Source organism: Balaenoptera borealis (assembly GCF_965194805.1).
Source record: "Balaenoptera borealis genome assembly, chromosome: 14".
NCBI lineage: Eukaryota > Metazoa > Chordata > Mammalia > Artiodactyla > Balaenopteridae > Balaenoptera > Balaenoptera borealis.
In genome coordinates this window covers 34,105,175-34,121,163 of record NC_138875.1, presented here as the reverse complement: position 1 = coordinate 34,121,163, position 15,989 = coordinate 34,105,175, and positions in this window count along the sequence as shown.

The following is a 15,989-nucleotide window of genomic DNA, read 5'->3' as shown; positions in this document are numbered from 1 at the left end:
GGGAATCAGGCTCCCTGACTTCACATTATACTACAAAGCTACAGTCATGAAAACAGTATGTTACTAGCACAAAAATAGAAGTATAGATCAATAGAACAGGATAGAAAACCCAGAAATAAACCCACACACCTATGGTCAATTAATCTATGACAAATGAGGCAAGACTATACAATGGAAAAAAGACAGTCTTTTCAATAAATGGTGCTGGGAAAACTGGATAGCTACATGTAAAAAAATGAAATTAGAACATTCTTTAACACCATACACAAAAATAAACTCAAAATGGATTAAAGACCTAAATGTAAGTCTGGATACTATAAAACTCTTAGAAGAAAACATAGGAAGAACATTCTTTGTGACATAAATCACATCAAAATCTTTTTTGATCCATCTCCTAGAGCAATGGAAATAAAAACAAAAATAAACAAATGGGACCTAATTAAACTCAAAAGCTGTTGCACAGCAAAGGAAACCATAGACAAAATGAAAAGACAACCCACAGAATGGGAGGAAATATTTGCAAACGATGCAACCAACAAGGGATTTATCTCTAAAATTTACAAACAGCTCATGCAGCTCAATATCAATAGAACAAACAACCCAATCAAAAAATGGGCAGAAGACTTGAAAAGAAATTTCTCCAAAGAAAACATAGAGATGGCCAAGAGGTACATGAAAAGATGCTCAACATCACTAAGTATTAGAGAAATGTAAATCAAAGCTACAATGAGATATCACCTAACGACAATCAGAATGACCATCATCAACATGTCTACAAACAACAAATGCTGGAGAGGTTGTGGAGAAAAGGGAACCCTCCTACACTGTTGTTGGGAATGTAAATTGGTATAGCCACTATGGGAATAGTATGGAGGTTCCTTAAAAAAATAAAAATAGAGTTATTATATGATCCAGCCATCCCACTCCTGGGCATATATCCAGAGAAAAACATGGTTCGAAAGGACAGATGCACCGCAATGTTCATTGCAGCACTGTTTACAATAACCAGGATATGGAAGCAACCTAAATGTCCATCGACAGATCAATGGATAAAGAAGATGTGGTACATATATACAATAACATATTACTCAGCCGTTAGAAAGAATGAAATAATGCCATTTGCAGCAACATGGATGGATCTGGAGATTATCATCCTAAGTGAAGTAAATCAGACAGAGAAAGACAAATATATGATATAGCTTATATGCAGAATCTAAAAAAGTGATACAAATGAACTTATCTACAAAACAGAAAGACTCACAGGCTTAGAGAACAAACTTATGATTACCAGGGGAAATGGTGGGGGGAGGGAGGGATTTATTGGGAGTTTTGGATTGACATGTACACACTACTATATTTAAAATATATAACCAAAAAGGACCTACTGCATAGCACAGAGAACGCTGCTCAATATTCTGTAATAACCTAAATGGAAAAAGAATTTGAAAAAGAATAATTACTTGTAAATGTATAACTGAATCACTTCGCTGTACACCTGAAACTAACACAACATTGTAAATCAACTATATCCCAATATAAAATTAAAATTAAAAAAATAACAAGCTCTGTAGAAAAAAAATGTTAAACATAAAATTATCATATGATCCATCAGTTCCACTTCTAGGTACTTACCCCAAAGAATTGAAAACGGGTGTTCAAATAAATACTTGTACACAAATGTTCATAGTAGCACTATTCACAGTAGTCAAAAAATTGAAAACAACCCATGTCCATCAATGGATTAAAAGAAATTGGTATATCCACACAATGAAATATTATTCAGCCATAAAAAGGAATGAAGTACTGATACACACTACAATGTAGATGAACCTCATAAACACTGATCTAAGTAAAAGGAGCCAGACACAAAAGGTCACATGTTATGACTCCATTTACCTGACATATATAAAATCGGTAAATCCATAGAGACAGAACACAGACTGGTGGTTGCCAGTGGCTGGAGTAGGGAGTAATGAGGAGTAATTGCGTAATGGTATGGGGTTTTATTTTGGGATGATGAAAATGTTTGGGAACTAGATAGCAGTGGTGGTTGCACAACATTGTTAGTATGCTAAATGCTACTGAATCGTTCATTTTAAAACGGCTAATTTTGTGTTATGTGACTTTCACAAGCTCAATTTGGACAAAGGAAGTAGGATGAGGAGTGCCTTATCTCAAAAAATTAAACTGTAGGGAGGATTATTATTTTCTAGATTGGAGACTTAGCACATAAATATATTTGTGAGAATTGTGTGTAAAATAAAGTGTGTGTGTATATATGTATATGTATGTATATATGACATCTATTTTGACTGTCTAGAAAGCTGTTTTGCTTCTTAATGTTTTTATATAATATAATGTTTTGTATACAACAATATTATAGAAAGACGAGTTCTGGCTAGATAAGTAGTAACTGAGCCATGTAAGTATATTATGTAATAATATACTAATCTAAATAATCTAAAAATTATTAATAATAATTAATAATCTAAAAATTAATAATCTAAAAATAATCTAATAATAATAATCTGAATGGTAATAATCTAAAAATTCATGGTAATAATAATAATCTAAAAATAATCTAAAATAATCTAAAAATAATAATCTAATATTCTATAATAATAATAATAATAATAATAATAATCTAAAATAATAATCTAAAAATTCATGGTAATAATCTAAAAATAATAATGGTAATAATCTAAAAATTCATGGTAATAATAATAAAATAATAATCTAAATTCATGCAATAATCTAAAAATTCATGATCAAGTGAGAAGGAATACATGGGAAAAAAAATGACACTTAAAAATGTTAAGTCCAAAATAATATACAGGGATTTCTACACTTAAGATAGTATTTGCCAAATGATTTTAAAAGATTCTTATAATTAAAATAAAAGGAGGTGGGAAAAGCAATAAGGTGACGAAGAACCTCATCTTAGAGGGCCTCCCTCTGGCCAGCTGGAGGACTCTGGCCTCTGAGTGCATTTATGCGCAGGAGTGAGTGTTGCTCTTCTAGAAACACAGAATGAGAGAGCGCTTGCCAAGAAGCCCAGCCCAGCCAGCAGCAGAGCTGTTATTAAGCTGTAGCCCTACAGCCTCCCAGTTTTATTTTATTGTTTCTGGGTTGAGAGTGCATGTTGTTCTTAGGCAACTTTCTTTCCAAGCAATTAAGTCCCCCATCTCCCCATCCCAGAAGCCACAAAAGGAAAGTAAATAAGAAGGGTGAGGCAGAGCCTTGGTGGGGGCTTCCAGGTTATTTATTACTTTAATAAATCCGGGGTCCTCCCAGCCTGCCTCGGAGTCCTGTTTCTGTCAAGCTTGCAAGGACAAACGATCGCTTAATTGTAGGGTTTGTGGGCCGAGGTGGGCACCAAGCACAGTTTACTGTCAGGGAAAGGCTGTTAAGTAAGACGATGTGATAGTGTTCTGGCCAATAAGTCATTAAACAGAAATTAAAAGCAGAAAACTTGCAAGGTGTCGCTCCCTAACTTGCATGTATTAACCTCTTCGGTTGTTTGGAGCCCGGGGGAAAGTGGGAGAAGGTTTAGTCAGAGGGGCAGGAGAGCAGAAGGGGCTTTGGAATGAGAGTCATTGGAGTGTCCTGCTGCTTTGAGGACATGGCCCTAACCCGCTCCGTCACTGCCTGGGGACCAGAGGCTGCCCAACACCTGGCAACACGTTCTCTTCTGTCATTTTACTCGATCTTATTCTCTCCTTGCAATATACGGGCACATTACTATTGCCACAGGAGAAGGTGGCCAGGGGCCTTGGGACTTGCTCAGGTCACATCATTGGGTGAAGGCCTGGCCGGGTCTGCCACGTGGCCACCCCTTCTCAGCTGCTACGTTTCCCTGGGAGCAGAAACCTCTTACCTTAGGGAATCAGTCTGGGACTCCAGCTAGAGTTCATTCAGGCAGCATGGCATTCCCTTATGGATTAGATAATTTCTCCCCTCTGGGTTAATAGAGTAGCTGAAGAACTTTGAATGATGGTCAGTAACTGACCACCGCTTCTAACAACGAGACAAAGAAATCCACAGAGCAAATGAATCATCAGGGAATGGAGATTTCAACTTGCTTTTAATTCTCAACTGCCATGTCTTTGCCTATACCTTCCCACTTTGCTCCTTTAACCTCATCTCCTTTTAAATCTCTTCTGTATGTTGCTCCTCCTTGTTTGGGACTTTTCCTGATTCCCACTGTCTCAACTGTTCCCTTCCAATGTTCCTCCTAACCTTTGGTTTTGTTTCTTCTGTTCCTGTCTGGTAGTTTACTCATGTTTCTTCTTTCTACTCTCTTTTACATTTCTCTGTCTTTTCCTACCTTTCTGTCCCTTTCTTCCATTGCAACCTGCGTAAACATGAAATTGAAGGGTCAAATATGTTTTCAGCACATATTGGTTGTATTAAACATATTAGCTAGCTCTTTATTAAAAATAGCAAATATTGAGCATTTTATATTTCTCTAAGGGAAACAGCACCAAATAAATCAAATTCCTTTTCGTATGTAGCCCTTGATTTATTTTTTTCCATGGAATCATTAATTCTCAAAAGTGATTTCCTACCACATTATTAATCTGTTTGTAACCTACCCACAAGGCTTTTGAGCAAATAGAAAAAAATTGATTCTCAACATATTTCTAATCCTGTAAAAATTATCTGCTCAATCCTATATTTCTTTTTTTTTTTAATTAGTCATCAATTTTATACACATCGTTGTATACATGTCAATCCCAATCTCCCAATTCAGCACACCACCATCCCCACCCCACCGTGGTTTTCCCCCCTTGGTGTCCATATGTTTGTTCTCTACATCTGTGTCTCAACTTCTGCCCTGCAAACTGGTTCATCTGTACCATTTTTCTAGGTTCCACATACATGTGTTAATATACAATATTTGTTTTTCTCTTTCTGATTTCCTTCACTCTGTATGACAGTCTCTAGATCCATCCACGTCTCAACAAATGACCCACTTTCGTTCCTTTTTATGGCTGAGTAATATTCCATTGTATATATGTACCACCACTTCTTTATCCATTCGTCTGTCGATGGGCATTTAGGTTGCTTCCATGACCTGGCTACTGTAAATAGTGCTGCAATGAACACTGGGGTGCATGTGTCTTTTTGAATTACAGTTTTCTCTGGGTATATGCCCAGTAGTGGGATTGCTGGATCATATGGTAATTTTATTTTTAGTTTTTTAAGGAACCTCCATATTGTTCTCCGTAGTGGCTGTATCAGTTTACATTCCCACCAACAGTGCAAGAGGGTTCCCTTTTCTCCACACCCTCTCCAGCATTTGTTGTTTGTAGATTTTCTGATGATGCCCATTCTAACTAGTGTGAGGTGATACCTCACTGTAGTTTTGATTTGCATTTCTCTAATAATTAGTGACGTTGAGCAGCTTTTCATGGGCTTCTTGGCCATCTGTATGTCTTCTTTGGAGAAATGTCTATTTAGGTCTTCTGCCCATTTTTGGATTGGGTTGTTTGTTTCTTTAATATTGAGCTGCATGAGCTGTTTATATATTTTGGAGATTAATCCTTTGTCCGTTGATTTGTTTGCAAATATTCTCTCTCATTCTGAGGGTTGTCTTTTCGTCTTGTTTATGGTTTCCTTTGTTATGCAAAAGCTTTTACGTTTCATTAGGTCCATTTGTTTATTTGTGTTTTTATTTCCATTACTCTAGGAGGTGGATCAAAAAAGATCTTGCTGTGATTTATGTCAAAGAGTGTTCTTCCTATGTTTTCCTCTAAGAGTTTTATAGTGTCCGGTCTTACATTTAGGTCTCGAATCCATTTTCAGTTTATTTTTGTGTATGGTGTTAGGGAGTATTCTAATTTCATTCTTTTACATGTAGCTGTCCAGTTTTCCCAGCACCACTTATTGAAGAGACTGTCTTTTCTCCATTGTATATCTTTGTCTCCTTTGTTATAGATTAGTTGACCATAGGTGGGTGGGTTTATCTCTGGGCTTTCTATCTTGTTCCATTGATCTATGTTTCTGTTTTTGTGCCAGTACCATATTGTCTTGATTACTGTAGCTTTGTAGTATAGTCTGAAGTCAGGGAGTCTGATTCCTACAGCTCCGTTTTTTTCCCTCAAGACTGCTTTGGCTATTCGGGGTCTTTTGTGTCTCCATACAAATTTTAAGATGATTTGTCCTAGTTCCATAAAAAATGCCATTGGTAATTTGATAGGGATTGCATTGAATCTGTAGATTGCTTTGGGTAGTATAGTCATTTTCACAATATTGATTCTTCCAATCCAAGAACATGGTATATCTCTCCGTCTGTTGGTATCATCTTTAATCCTATATTCCTTAGATTGCAAATGAACCCTATCTTCTCTTATTCAGTCCATAGCTGAGAGTGTTGTTTTTCTCCTAATAGTACACTTGAGTGGATGACAGTGTCATCCCAACTCTTCCTTCAGTTTTAATGATGTTTGTTTCCACTGTTGCTCTCTACTTATATTCTGCCTTTGTTAAGGAGAATTATCCAAAACTTGAAATAAGGCAGAAAGAATCCTGCATGCCCTTTCAATGTCAAACTGGAGCATTTTATAACAAATCCACCCAAGAGTCATCTCATACTCTGGAGAAAGATAACTTTCTTTGGCTTACTATTTATTATTTTTTTAGGGCTCAGATCTCTGAAGTTGGATGCTAAATGATGGAAGATTTATATGTTAAAAGTGATTTATATTGGATAGAAAAGATATCTCCAAGGGCTATGGTTTTATTGTCCTGTAGGATATTAACCAGATTTCAATCTAAGTTTGCACTCTTATTCTTTTTTTTCCCATACATATATCAGTTTTTGTTTTGTTTTTTTTTTTTTTTTTGGTGAAAACTAAGAACAGTTTTATTTCTGTTTTCATCTTAAACACGTATGAAATGGTTAAGCATCCGAGGAGGTGACTATATTATATATTCAATTTCATTTAGCCTTTAGGGAACTAGTTTATTTTAAATTTTTTATTTATTTTTATTTTTTTTACTTGAATAGAATTTTATTTTTTATTTTATTTTGTTTGAGTATAGTTGATTTACAATGTTGTGTTAATTTCAGGTGTACAGTACAGTGATTCAGTTATACATGTACATATATTCATTCTTTTTTAGATTCTTTTCTCATATAGGTTATCACAGAATATTCAGTAGAGTTCCCTGTGCTATACAGCAGGTCCTTGTTGGTTATATATTTTAAATATAGTAGTGTGTGTGTTCATCCCAGGCTTCTGATTTATCCCTCCCCACCTCATTTTCTTAACTCCTCTTTCAAATCAGCTTTGCCATCCTGCTGATTCTTCATTAAAGTGTTAAATACATCTTTGACATCTCTCTGAACTCCTATGACAGTGAATTTATTGAAAAAATGTTCTGATATCTTCAAATTCAGCTCTAGTGACACCTTATGCAGAGAACTTCCCTTATTACTTCTGCAACATCTATCTCACCTTTCACAGAGTTTTTGTGATTGATTTAAGTTAGTTAATATCTCTTTATTTACAAAAAAATGTACTAGTTTAGAGACAGAATCTGTGTTGAATACTCTTCTATACCCAATTCTTATCTATCAATGAAAACAGAGACAGCCTCCTTAAATGTTTGTTGGATTGAATAGAATTGGACTGAATCTGTTTCAACTGTCTTCAGCTTTTAGCTGCTAACAATAGCTGCCTGGAAAGAAAGCTTTAACTCTCACAGAATATTAGTTTTTGGAGATCTCCATTATTGTTTCTTGGGAATATTTACACTGGCTACTGTTTGTTCTTGTAGCTGTCCATCTCTGGTCCAGTTTTCGAGCCCTTCCTGGAGTCCTGGAGTCTCTTGGTAAGCTGCAGAGCATATTTGAGTCATCTTGCTTACTGCCAGTAAAATGTCACTGGGGTTCCACCTCGGGGTGCTGGGCTTAAACTAACTGTATCATTCCTTCCTCATCTAGGAATTTTATCCACACTGGGCTGGTTGCTGCCTGGAACTTAGAGAAAATGTAACAATTATGCCCTTCTTTTTTTGTTTTCATATGTTGAAATTAATGTATCATTGTGAAGATTCTAAACAGATGGGGAAAGGTCAAGGTTTCTTTGTTGCTAAGTGTGTTTCCATGGCTACGGTAATATGTGTGCAGTTTCAGAAAGCATCATTTGTTTGGCTGTGGCGGCTCATTAGAGGAGGGAGGAGTCCCACATTTATGGTTCTGGGTGGTTTATTTCTGTTTTACTTTTCATCTTTCTCTGAGAACCATAGTGATAGGTTGGAACACGAATAAACCTGGTAGCCGTAGGTGGAGAATACCCACAACAGCTCAATACTTTCATATAAATAACCCAAACAATTTAACTGAGACAGCTGAGCCCAGATTAAATAAACTCCAGGTAAAATGAAGCAGTGTCCAAACAACAACTTATCTGGGTTTTGCTTGTCTCAGGGCTCAGCACTTTGCACAGCACCTGCCCTTTCTGTTCTTCTACTTCCTGGTACTTTATTGCCAGTACCCGGGGGAGCCCCATTTTATTCTGGGTTTCCTGGGAAATGCTGTCTTCCATACCTGTTGCTTTTGTCCTTTCTCAGGTGGTTTTGCTGGAAGGCATTTCTGGATTGCTGCATGGAGCACGTGAAGAGGAGTATCTTGGATCAGACTGCGTTAGGACTAAGGGACCAAGTTAACCCCTAAGGAATCCTCCTGGAGTGAAATGCTTGGATACGAATGTATGGCAAATTGAGATTTAATTCAAGCAGAATCCAAGATTCTGATATAGGTGAAACATAACAATGAGGGTCGCTGAGCCTAAGGAAGGCTGGAAGTCAGACCCATGGTGAGCTGTCTGTCTGGTTGCAAGCAGCATCCCAGTCAGTGGCTAAAGATTTCAGGGACATGGCCTGGCTGCCAGGGAGAGAAGTTGACAAGGCAGGCTTTGAGGGATCTCAGCCAAGGGAGACTGAAGTTCAAGTCAATGCTTCAACTTCAGGGAACGCATGGAGTTGGCACTGGTGCCATGGATAGCACTCCAGACTTAAAAAGAGCCAAAGTAATTCCAGACTCCACTAGCCAGTGGGTCCATGCTGACCACCTTAGCAAAGTGCTTCCCACCTTGATAAAAACTCATTTTAGACCTGTCACAGTCCTGGGATTTATTTGTCTCTGCATTCCCAGCATCTAGCAGCAGAACTCTTGCTCAGCAGGGTTCAGTGAGCATTTGTCAGTGAATGTGTGATGTGGGAGAGCTGAGCCTGAGTGGTGAAGGATTTGTACCTCTCACTTTGAGCAACCAGGAGAGCCAAGAACTGAGAGCTGCCACCATCCCTGTCAGGAGCACACCCTCACTCTGTATCTTGGTCTCTCTGGATGATAATGGATGGTGGTTTCTAGGGTGAAATGTGACAAGAAGTGCACTAGAGTCACAGGAATGGGGCTGTTCTCCCTTATCTGCTACCAAGACTGGCTGATTCAGGACAGTCCTCGCTATTTTCTTGCCTCAGTCTCCTCATCGATCCAATTCAGGGCTGGGCTTAAAGGCTCTGTTGTCGATCTTTTTAATGTATGCCAAAATCAACAGCAGAAAATTGCCTGGTATCAGTTTTAAAATGAAATAAATCCATCTTAGTTAATACCTCCAACTGGTACTATGAAAGTAACTCCATCTACATCTGATAGATGAGAAAAATATGTCTGATCCTTTCCCCTGCCACTCTTTTAGTCTGGCCCATCACCATTTCAGGCCTGGTTTATTAATCAGTCTTCTCTGCCTCTGGTTCTTCTTCACCTTGGTATGTTCAGCTCACTGCTGCCAGAGTTATAATAGCAGACTATTACTTCTGTGCTCAGAAGAGTATTCTGTGCCCCACTGTGCATAGAATAAAGAATAAACTCATTAGCTGTCTATTGAAAGCCATGTGCAAACCATCACCACTAGCATAAAATAGATAGCCTGGGGCTCTTTGCTCTCCCCCAAACTGGCCATTTTTTTCCCCCTGCCTGCTACATGCTTTCACGTGCCGTCCTGAACACATACAAGCTGGTTTCCTGGTCTGAGGTGATCAACACCTCCCATGACACCTGGCTAACTTCTTTATGCATTGATTGGCTCCCCACCAGCACTCTGGGCATGCCTCTCTCATGGAATGTACCATATTACATTGACTTTATCTAGAGGGACAAAACTTATGTCACATTCATCTTGGGTCCCCAGTTCAAGGCATATACATTTGATCAAACTGAAACAACTACACGTCTCTGCTCATATTATTTCTCCTTTGGGATCTTATTTTCTCTCAGGTCTGTCCCCTAGCTGTGCCTCTCTCAACCCTGCTACATTCTGTGACTGCTGAGCTACTTTTTATCTTATACTTGCTGCTTATACATCACCTCTTTTGTGAACCCTCACCTAGGTCTCTCCCACCATTTAACTTCACTGCAAGCAGTTGGAGGGAAGCAGCCAGGCTACTCAGGATCATGTTCCTAGACCCTAGCCCAGGCTCTCGATACACATTTGTGGAATGAATATTATTAGTTTTTGTTTCTAAGTTAGTTTAAATTTCATAAAATTATTTTACCTTAGTCATCTCTTTTTATAAAACAAGGAGATTATATAGGTATGGTAAGCAATGTTAACCTTTTAATACATAAAGAGATTGAGATTCATACAAAATGGAACCCAGCCAAGATCAGAGTTTGAAAGCCAACGTGGGATTCAAACTATTATATTTTACGTAAACTGAGTTTTTTGCAGTTGTTGTTTGTTTTCTTTTTTACCATTTCTATAATGAGATAGTCACCAGAGTCCTCTTCTCATGGACTCTGGAAATCCTACCCTCCCACTTGGGATCACCTCAAGCCTTCAACATGATGCTTTTGCACACCCCCAGGTTGTGTGACCTCCTACTTCTCTGTTAGTTGACAGGTCACCTGTGTGACATGTATGGCAAGAGGGGCCTGACATTTGTGGAGTTCCTATGTGGTAGAAATTTCATATTTACTATGCAGTTCTTACATAAACCCTTTGCTCTACCTAACTATGATCTTTTATTATTTCACGTTGTTATTATGTAAATTCCTCTGTGGGGAGTGTAGGTTTTTGGTTATCATTTGTATCAACCTGCATATAAGAGAAGCCAGACTGAAATTCTTATCTTCTGACTCTGATTCCATGGTATTTTCATCAGACCACACACTGTCTAATTAAGGAAAGGTGAGAGTTACAGCCTCTTAGACCTGAGCAGGTCACATTCTTAATAACACACATTTTAAAAATTCCTTGCATTCTCTACCTTTAGAAATTTCCTTTTCCTCTTGGAAAACTGACAAGTAACCAACCAAACACAGAAATGAAGCATCATCTTTGGCCCAATTTGCTCTTCATAAAACCAGAAAAAATATGATTTCTTTATCAGAAAGTGCATTTTTTTTTCATTCCAGTGAACAGCTCTATTTCAAAAGTAACTTTCCTTTGCCGGAAGAATGCCTTTGGTGCAAACACTGTGTTCTTAGATAAAGCCAGCCTACCAGGGGCAAAATGACAAGGGAGGAATGGCATCCTCTTGGAAATACCTGGCGGGTATGTTGTTCTTGAATATACCTTCTGTTATGGGCAGTGGTTTGTTCTGTGAAGTTGAGGTATTAGGGAAAGTGGAATTTGTCTAATGACAAAAAGAGCATAAAGTTTGCGGAAAAGGGCAAGGACATTTCAAAGCTATCCAGCATCAGGAATTTCATGGAAGTTAGTAGACAGGATGTATTAGAAGTAATGCATGCTATGGCCAAAATTACTCTGTATGTGGATTTTTCTAGATTTAGAAGGCCACTTTGACTCTTCACATGATTACAAAGGACCCAACATTAAACATAGATTAAGTAATGATCACTTTCTTGGAAAAGCTTGAGAACTGAATGAAATCCTGGAGTGATGGAATCATTGAATTAAAAGGCTGCAAAGAAATCTTAGAGTATATCCTCTAGAATTATGTTTTTTAAATGATTGGTCATAGCCCCTTAGCTAGGCATGACATCAATTTAACAGCATTAAAAAAATTAAAATGGAACTGAACCAAAATAGAATAGGGCACTTCATATAACAAGGTTAGATACTGTTTCATGAAAAAAATTTTTACTCACATAAACACACACACACACACACACACACACAGAGAGAGTTTGATTTAAAATATATTTATACTTGTCTTACAGTGGGTCATGTCAAAATGTTTAAAAATCACTACCCTAGACCTAAGTTCCAGGAGAACAGGAAAGAATCTGTTTTGTTTTGTTTTGTTTTTCCCCATCACTGAATGTCCTATGTCTAGCACAGTGCCTGACCCAAACAAGGTAAATATATGTCGACTGGTCTAGACCACCCCTGTTATCATATTACTGTGGCCCAGAAAGTTGAAATGTCTTGCCTAAAGTCACAAAACCGGTTAGTGAAAGAATCAGGAGTTCTTGGTACTGAGTCATGTTTTACAATGCTTTCTACTCCATCCTTCAAAAAAAAAAAAAAAAAAATTCTTCATAGAATTGTCATTGTATTGGCAACTTAAACTTTAAACTATTTTCCCTTATAACATGAATCCCTTTTCTAGGAATTTGACCTTTTTCCTGGATTCCCCCAGTCCTTCCTGGTTCTGCCCATTACACCTGTTCCCCTTTGTCTTGTAATAATTGGCCCTGAGCTTAGCATCTGTCCTCAGACCATTGTCCATCATCTCATCACTCATTTAGCCTAGACTTTTGGTCATAGTCTCCTTCATCTTGGTCCCTGCCATGTTGTCTTAGATCTCAAGCCCCATAACCTGGACATGGTCATCATTAACTCATACTTTTTTCTATTAATTTTACTTAGTTGCAATGATACTAGTTGCACTCTGCTTTCTTCTACTAATATTTTAAATGATAAAGTGTTTAATGAGGATAAGGGTCCTTTTCTTTTTTTTGGCCACACTGTATGGCTTGTGGGATCCCCGACCAGGGATAGAAGCCCGGCTCCCTGCAGTGGAAGCACAGAGTCCTAACCACTGGACCACCAGGGGATTCCCTGTAAGGGCCTTTCAGACTCTGATATATTATGATAATTGCAGGGAAAACATGCAGGTATTAGGCAAAGCACTATTTTAATTGTACCAGAAGTACAACCCAAACTAGAATAAGGAAAAATAAGAGGAAGATATTTAATGGCTCCAGGCTTCAGGGCTCCACAGTTTGAATTTTGTTTCCTCCTGTGGTTTGATCTTATATTCTCCTTGATGAAGTTTGGCTTCCCATATGTGCCAAGGGAAGTTGGCAGGTCTGGATTCACCTGCTTCAGATTCCCCAGTGGAAAAGAGAGCTACTTCCTTCTAATGTCTGTATATCAACTCCAGAGATGAGCTCTAACTGGTCTTGCTTGGATCATTCTATCCCTTTCTTGGTGTGTTGGGTTATATGATTGACAGTCCTACTATATCTCTCTTCTCTAGAACTTGCTGTTGGGAGCAGAGGCTGATTGACTGCCTCTAGTTACATCTCTGAATCACACCAGGTCACATTTTCACTGGGTTGCTCCCAGCCAATGACCAAGCACAGTGGGAATACTCAAACCAGACCATTTCTGTCTCCTGAGGGATTCCTCTAATGGGCTTTACTGAGTTCAGAGACCCCCTCTCCCCACTCCACACTGGCCTGGCTGAGACTCTCTCAGAACTGCACTGTAGTCTGATGTCCTTCTACCCAATTCTTCCTTCCCTTTCTCCTTTTATAGATGTCAAACCTGCATCATGGTCTACACGAAGTTTCTCCCTGCCTATTTCTACTGTCTCCTTCTTCGTCTTTCACAAGTGTTTCCTCCAATAAACCTCTTGCTTTCTAATCCCGACTTGCTGTCTACTTCTGGGAGGATGTAAACTGATTCAGATTCGAATCATGTAGAATGGGGATGAGATGATTCACCTAAGGAAGAGATGTCAGGTGTACAAAAGAAAACACATGCCCACTACAGGCTGCATCTTTGGGTGTCTGTCAAGCATGGATCATGATGTAGAGAAGATATAGAGTAAGTGCCAAGGTCAGAGCAATTAGGCCAGTTTCAAGCCCTCAGGTGTATTCTAGAGGAGACGATATTCCTAAGGGACAGTGAAGTCTCTAAGGATCAGGATAAAGACATCACATCTTGGTTTTTGAATTTGTTAAAAGGGATTACTCTAGATGCTCATTCAGACTTGTTACATGTGTTACTCTGAGCCCTCAACAGACATCAACCATACAGCCACTTGTGTTACTAACATTACACTACCCACCTGATGTTTCCAGAGCCTATTTTGTTTATTTTTTTAATTAAAAAAACAATAACAGAGAAGTAAAACCTCCATCTACTCATCATTTGGAATTGACAAAAGCTAATGTTTTGTTACATGTGCTTCATATTTGTTTTTTGGTTGTTGTGCAATGATTCTACTTTTTAAGGGGAACTTTATCAGGAACAAGAAATTCAGGGTTTTTGGTGGTGAGTGAACAGAATTCTTCCACTACTTAGCCTCAAGATATCCACTTTGTAATGCCATTGATTTTCTTGGTGATAATCCATTTGGCATTCATTATTTCTTTCTTTTGGGAAAATTATTTAAGAGCCTATTATTAACATGCTATTCTTGAGAGGAGTTACTTTTAACTTTGGTCATTTTTTATAAGCTCTTCCATGTGAGCCACTGATTGGCTCTGATTTCCAACTGACCACTTGCTGAGAGCAAGACAAGAAAGGGGCAGTTCACTTTCAGTAAATTTGGAGGTTAAGAGCAGAGATGTTTGTACCACAATGTGCTGTCTCCACAGACTGCCTTTGAGGGCCACAAGGTCATGGGTGTGAACTATGGGGGCCACTGGAGGGACACCATGAGGTGAAGGAATGGGGAGATTGAAGAAGAAATGAGGGAAGCAGAGGTTTTTTGCTTTGCAGTTTTGACAAGGACCTGGCTTGGACTCTGTTTGCCTTTGCAGGAAAATTTGCAAGAAGTAGTGACATCCGGAGGAGGACAGGTGGTCACAACTTCCCCTGCTTCTCTCTAGCCAGAAGGAGGCTAATGTCCAGCCCCTGGTGAGCCCTACTTGATTCACCAGTCAGAGCATGATGATCTGAGGATCTGTGCCAACTCTTCTGCCGGGTCAAGCTGTGAGACCAACTGTTCCTTATTTTCTAAGCATTGAGCTGCTTATGAACTTTGATCCTTTGTTTAGAAATTGTATCCAATCCTTCTCCTCCGGATTTGCTGGATCTCCAAGCCTGAATTCAAGCCAGCATTGGCTATTATCTATTCCCCGAATCATACATTTAGTAACCATATTAACCACACCACAGTTAGAGCTTCCCTTCTTGTTTTCAAGGGGTTTCTACATATTCTACCTGATTTGATACTAGAGGGCAGATGTTGTCACCTGTTTGACGGGTGTAGGCCTGAGGTCCAGAGAAGTTAATATAAAGCCAGTGTCAGAGCCAGTAACCCACCTTCAACATCTTTATCTATAGTTCAGGGATACCAATGCGTTACCTCTTGGGAAGAAAATGCACATTCCTACTTCCTATTGGACAAAATTTAAACTCTTATAGGACTTTTATTTTTAGTTCTTTGTTCTCAAGGAGCCAAATGAAGGAAAAGCGGTGTTGGGGAGGCAGGTATTTCTTCCTCTACTCCTCTTGAGGTCTTGTGGCTAGACGAATAATAAAATTGACATAAGACAGATTAACAGGAGAAAAAGAAAAAAAATTTTATTTTGTGCACACAGAGGTCTCATAGAAATGGGACCCAAGAAGTGGCCAAAGCTGGCAGCTTTAATACTTTTTGGACAAAGAAATAATAAATTTGTGAGGAATTCACAGGACAAAGAAACTTAGGTTTGATGTGTTTGATTAGTGAAGCATCTAAACCAAGTTTGGGCTTGAGGTAGTAAATTTAAAAAGTAACATGTTTTGTTCATATAGACTTCTCGGCCTGAATTCCCTATTCTAGTGATGAGGGTG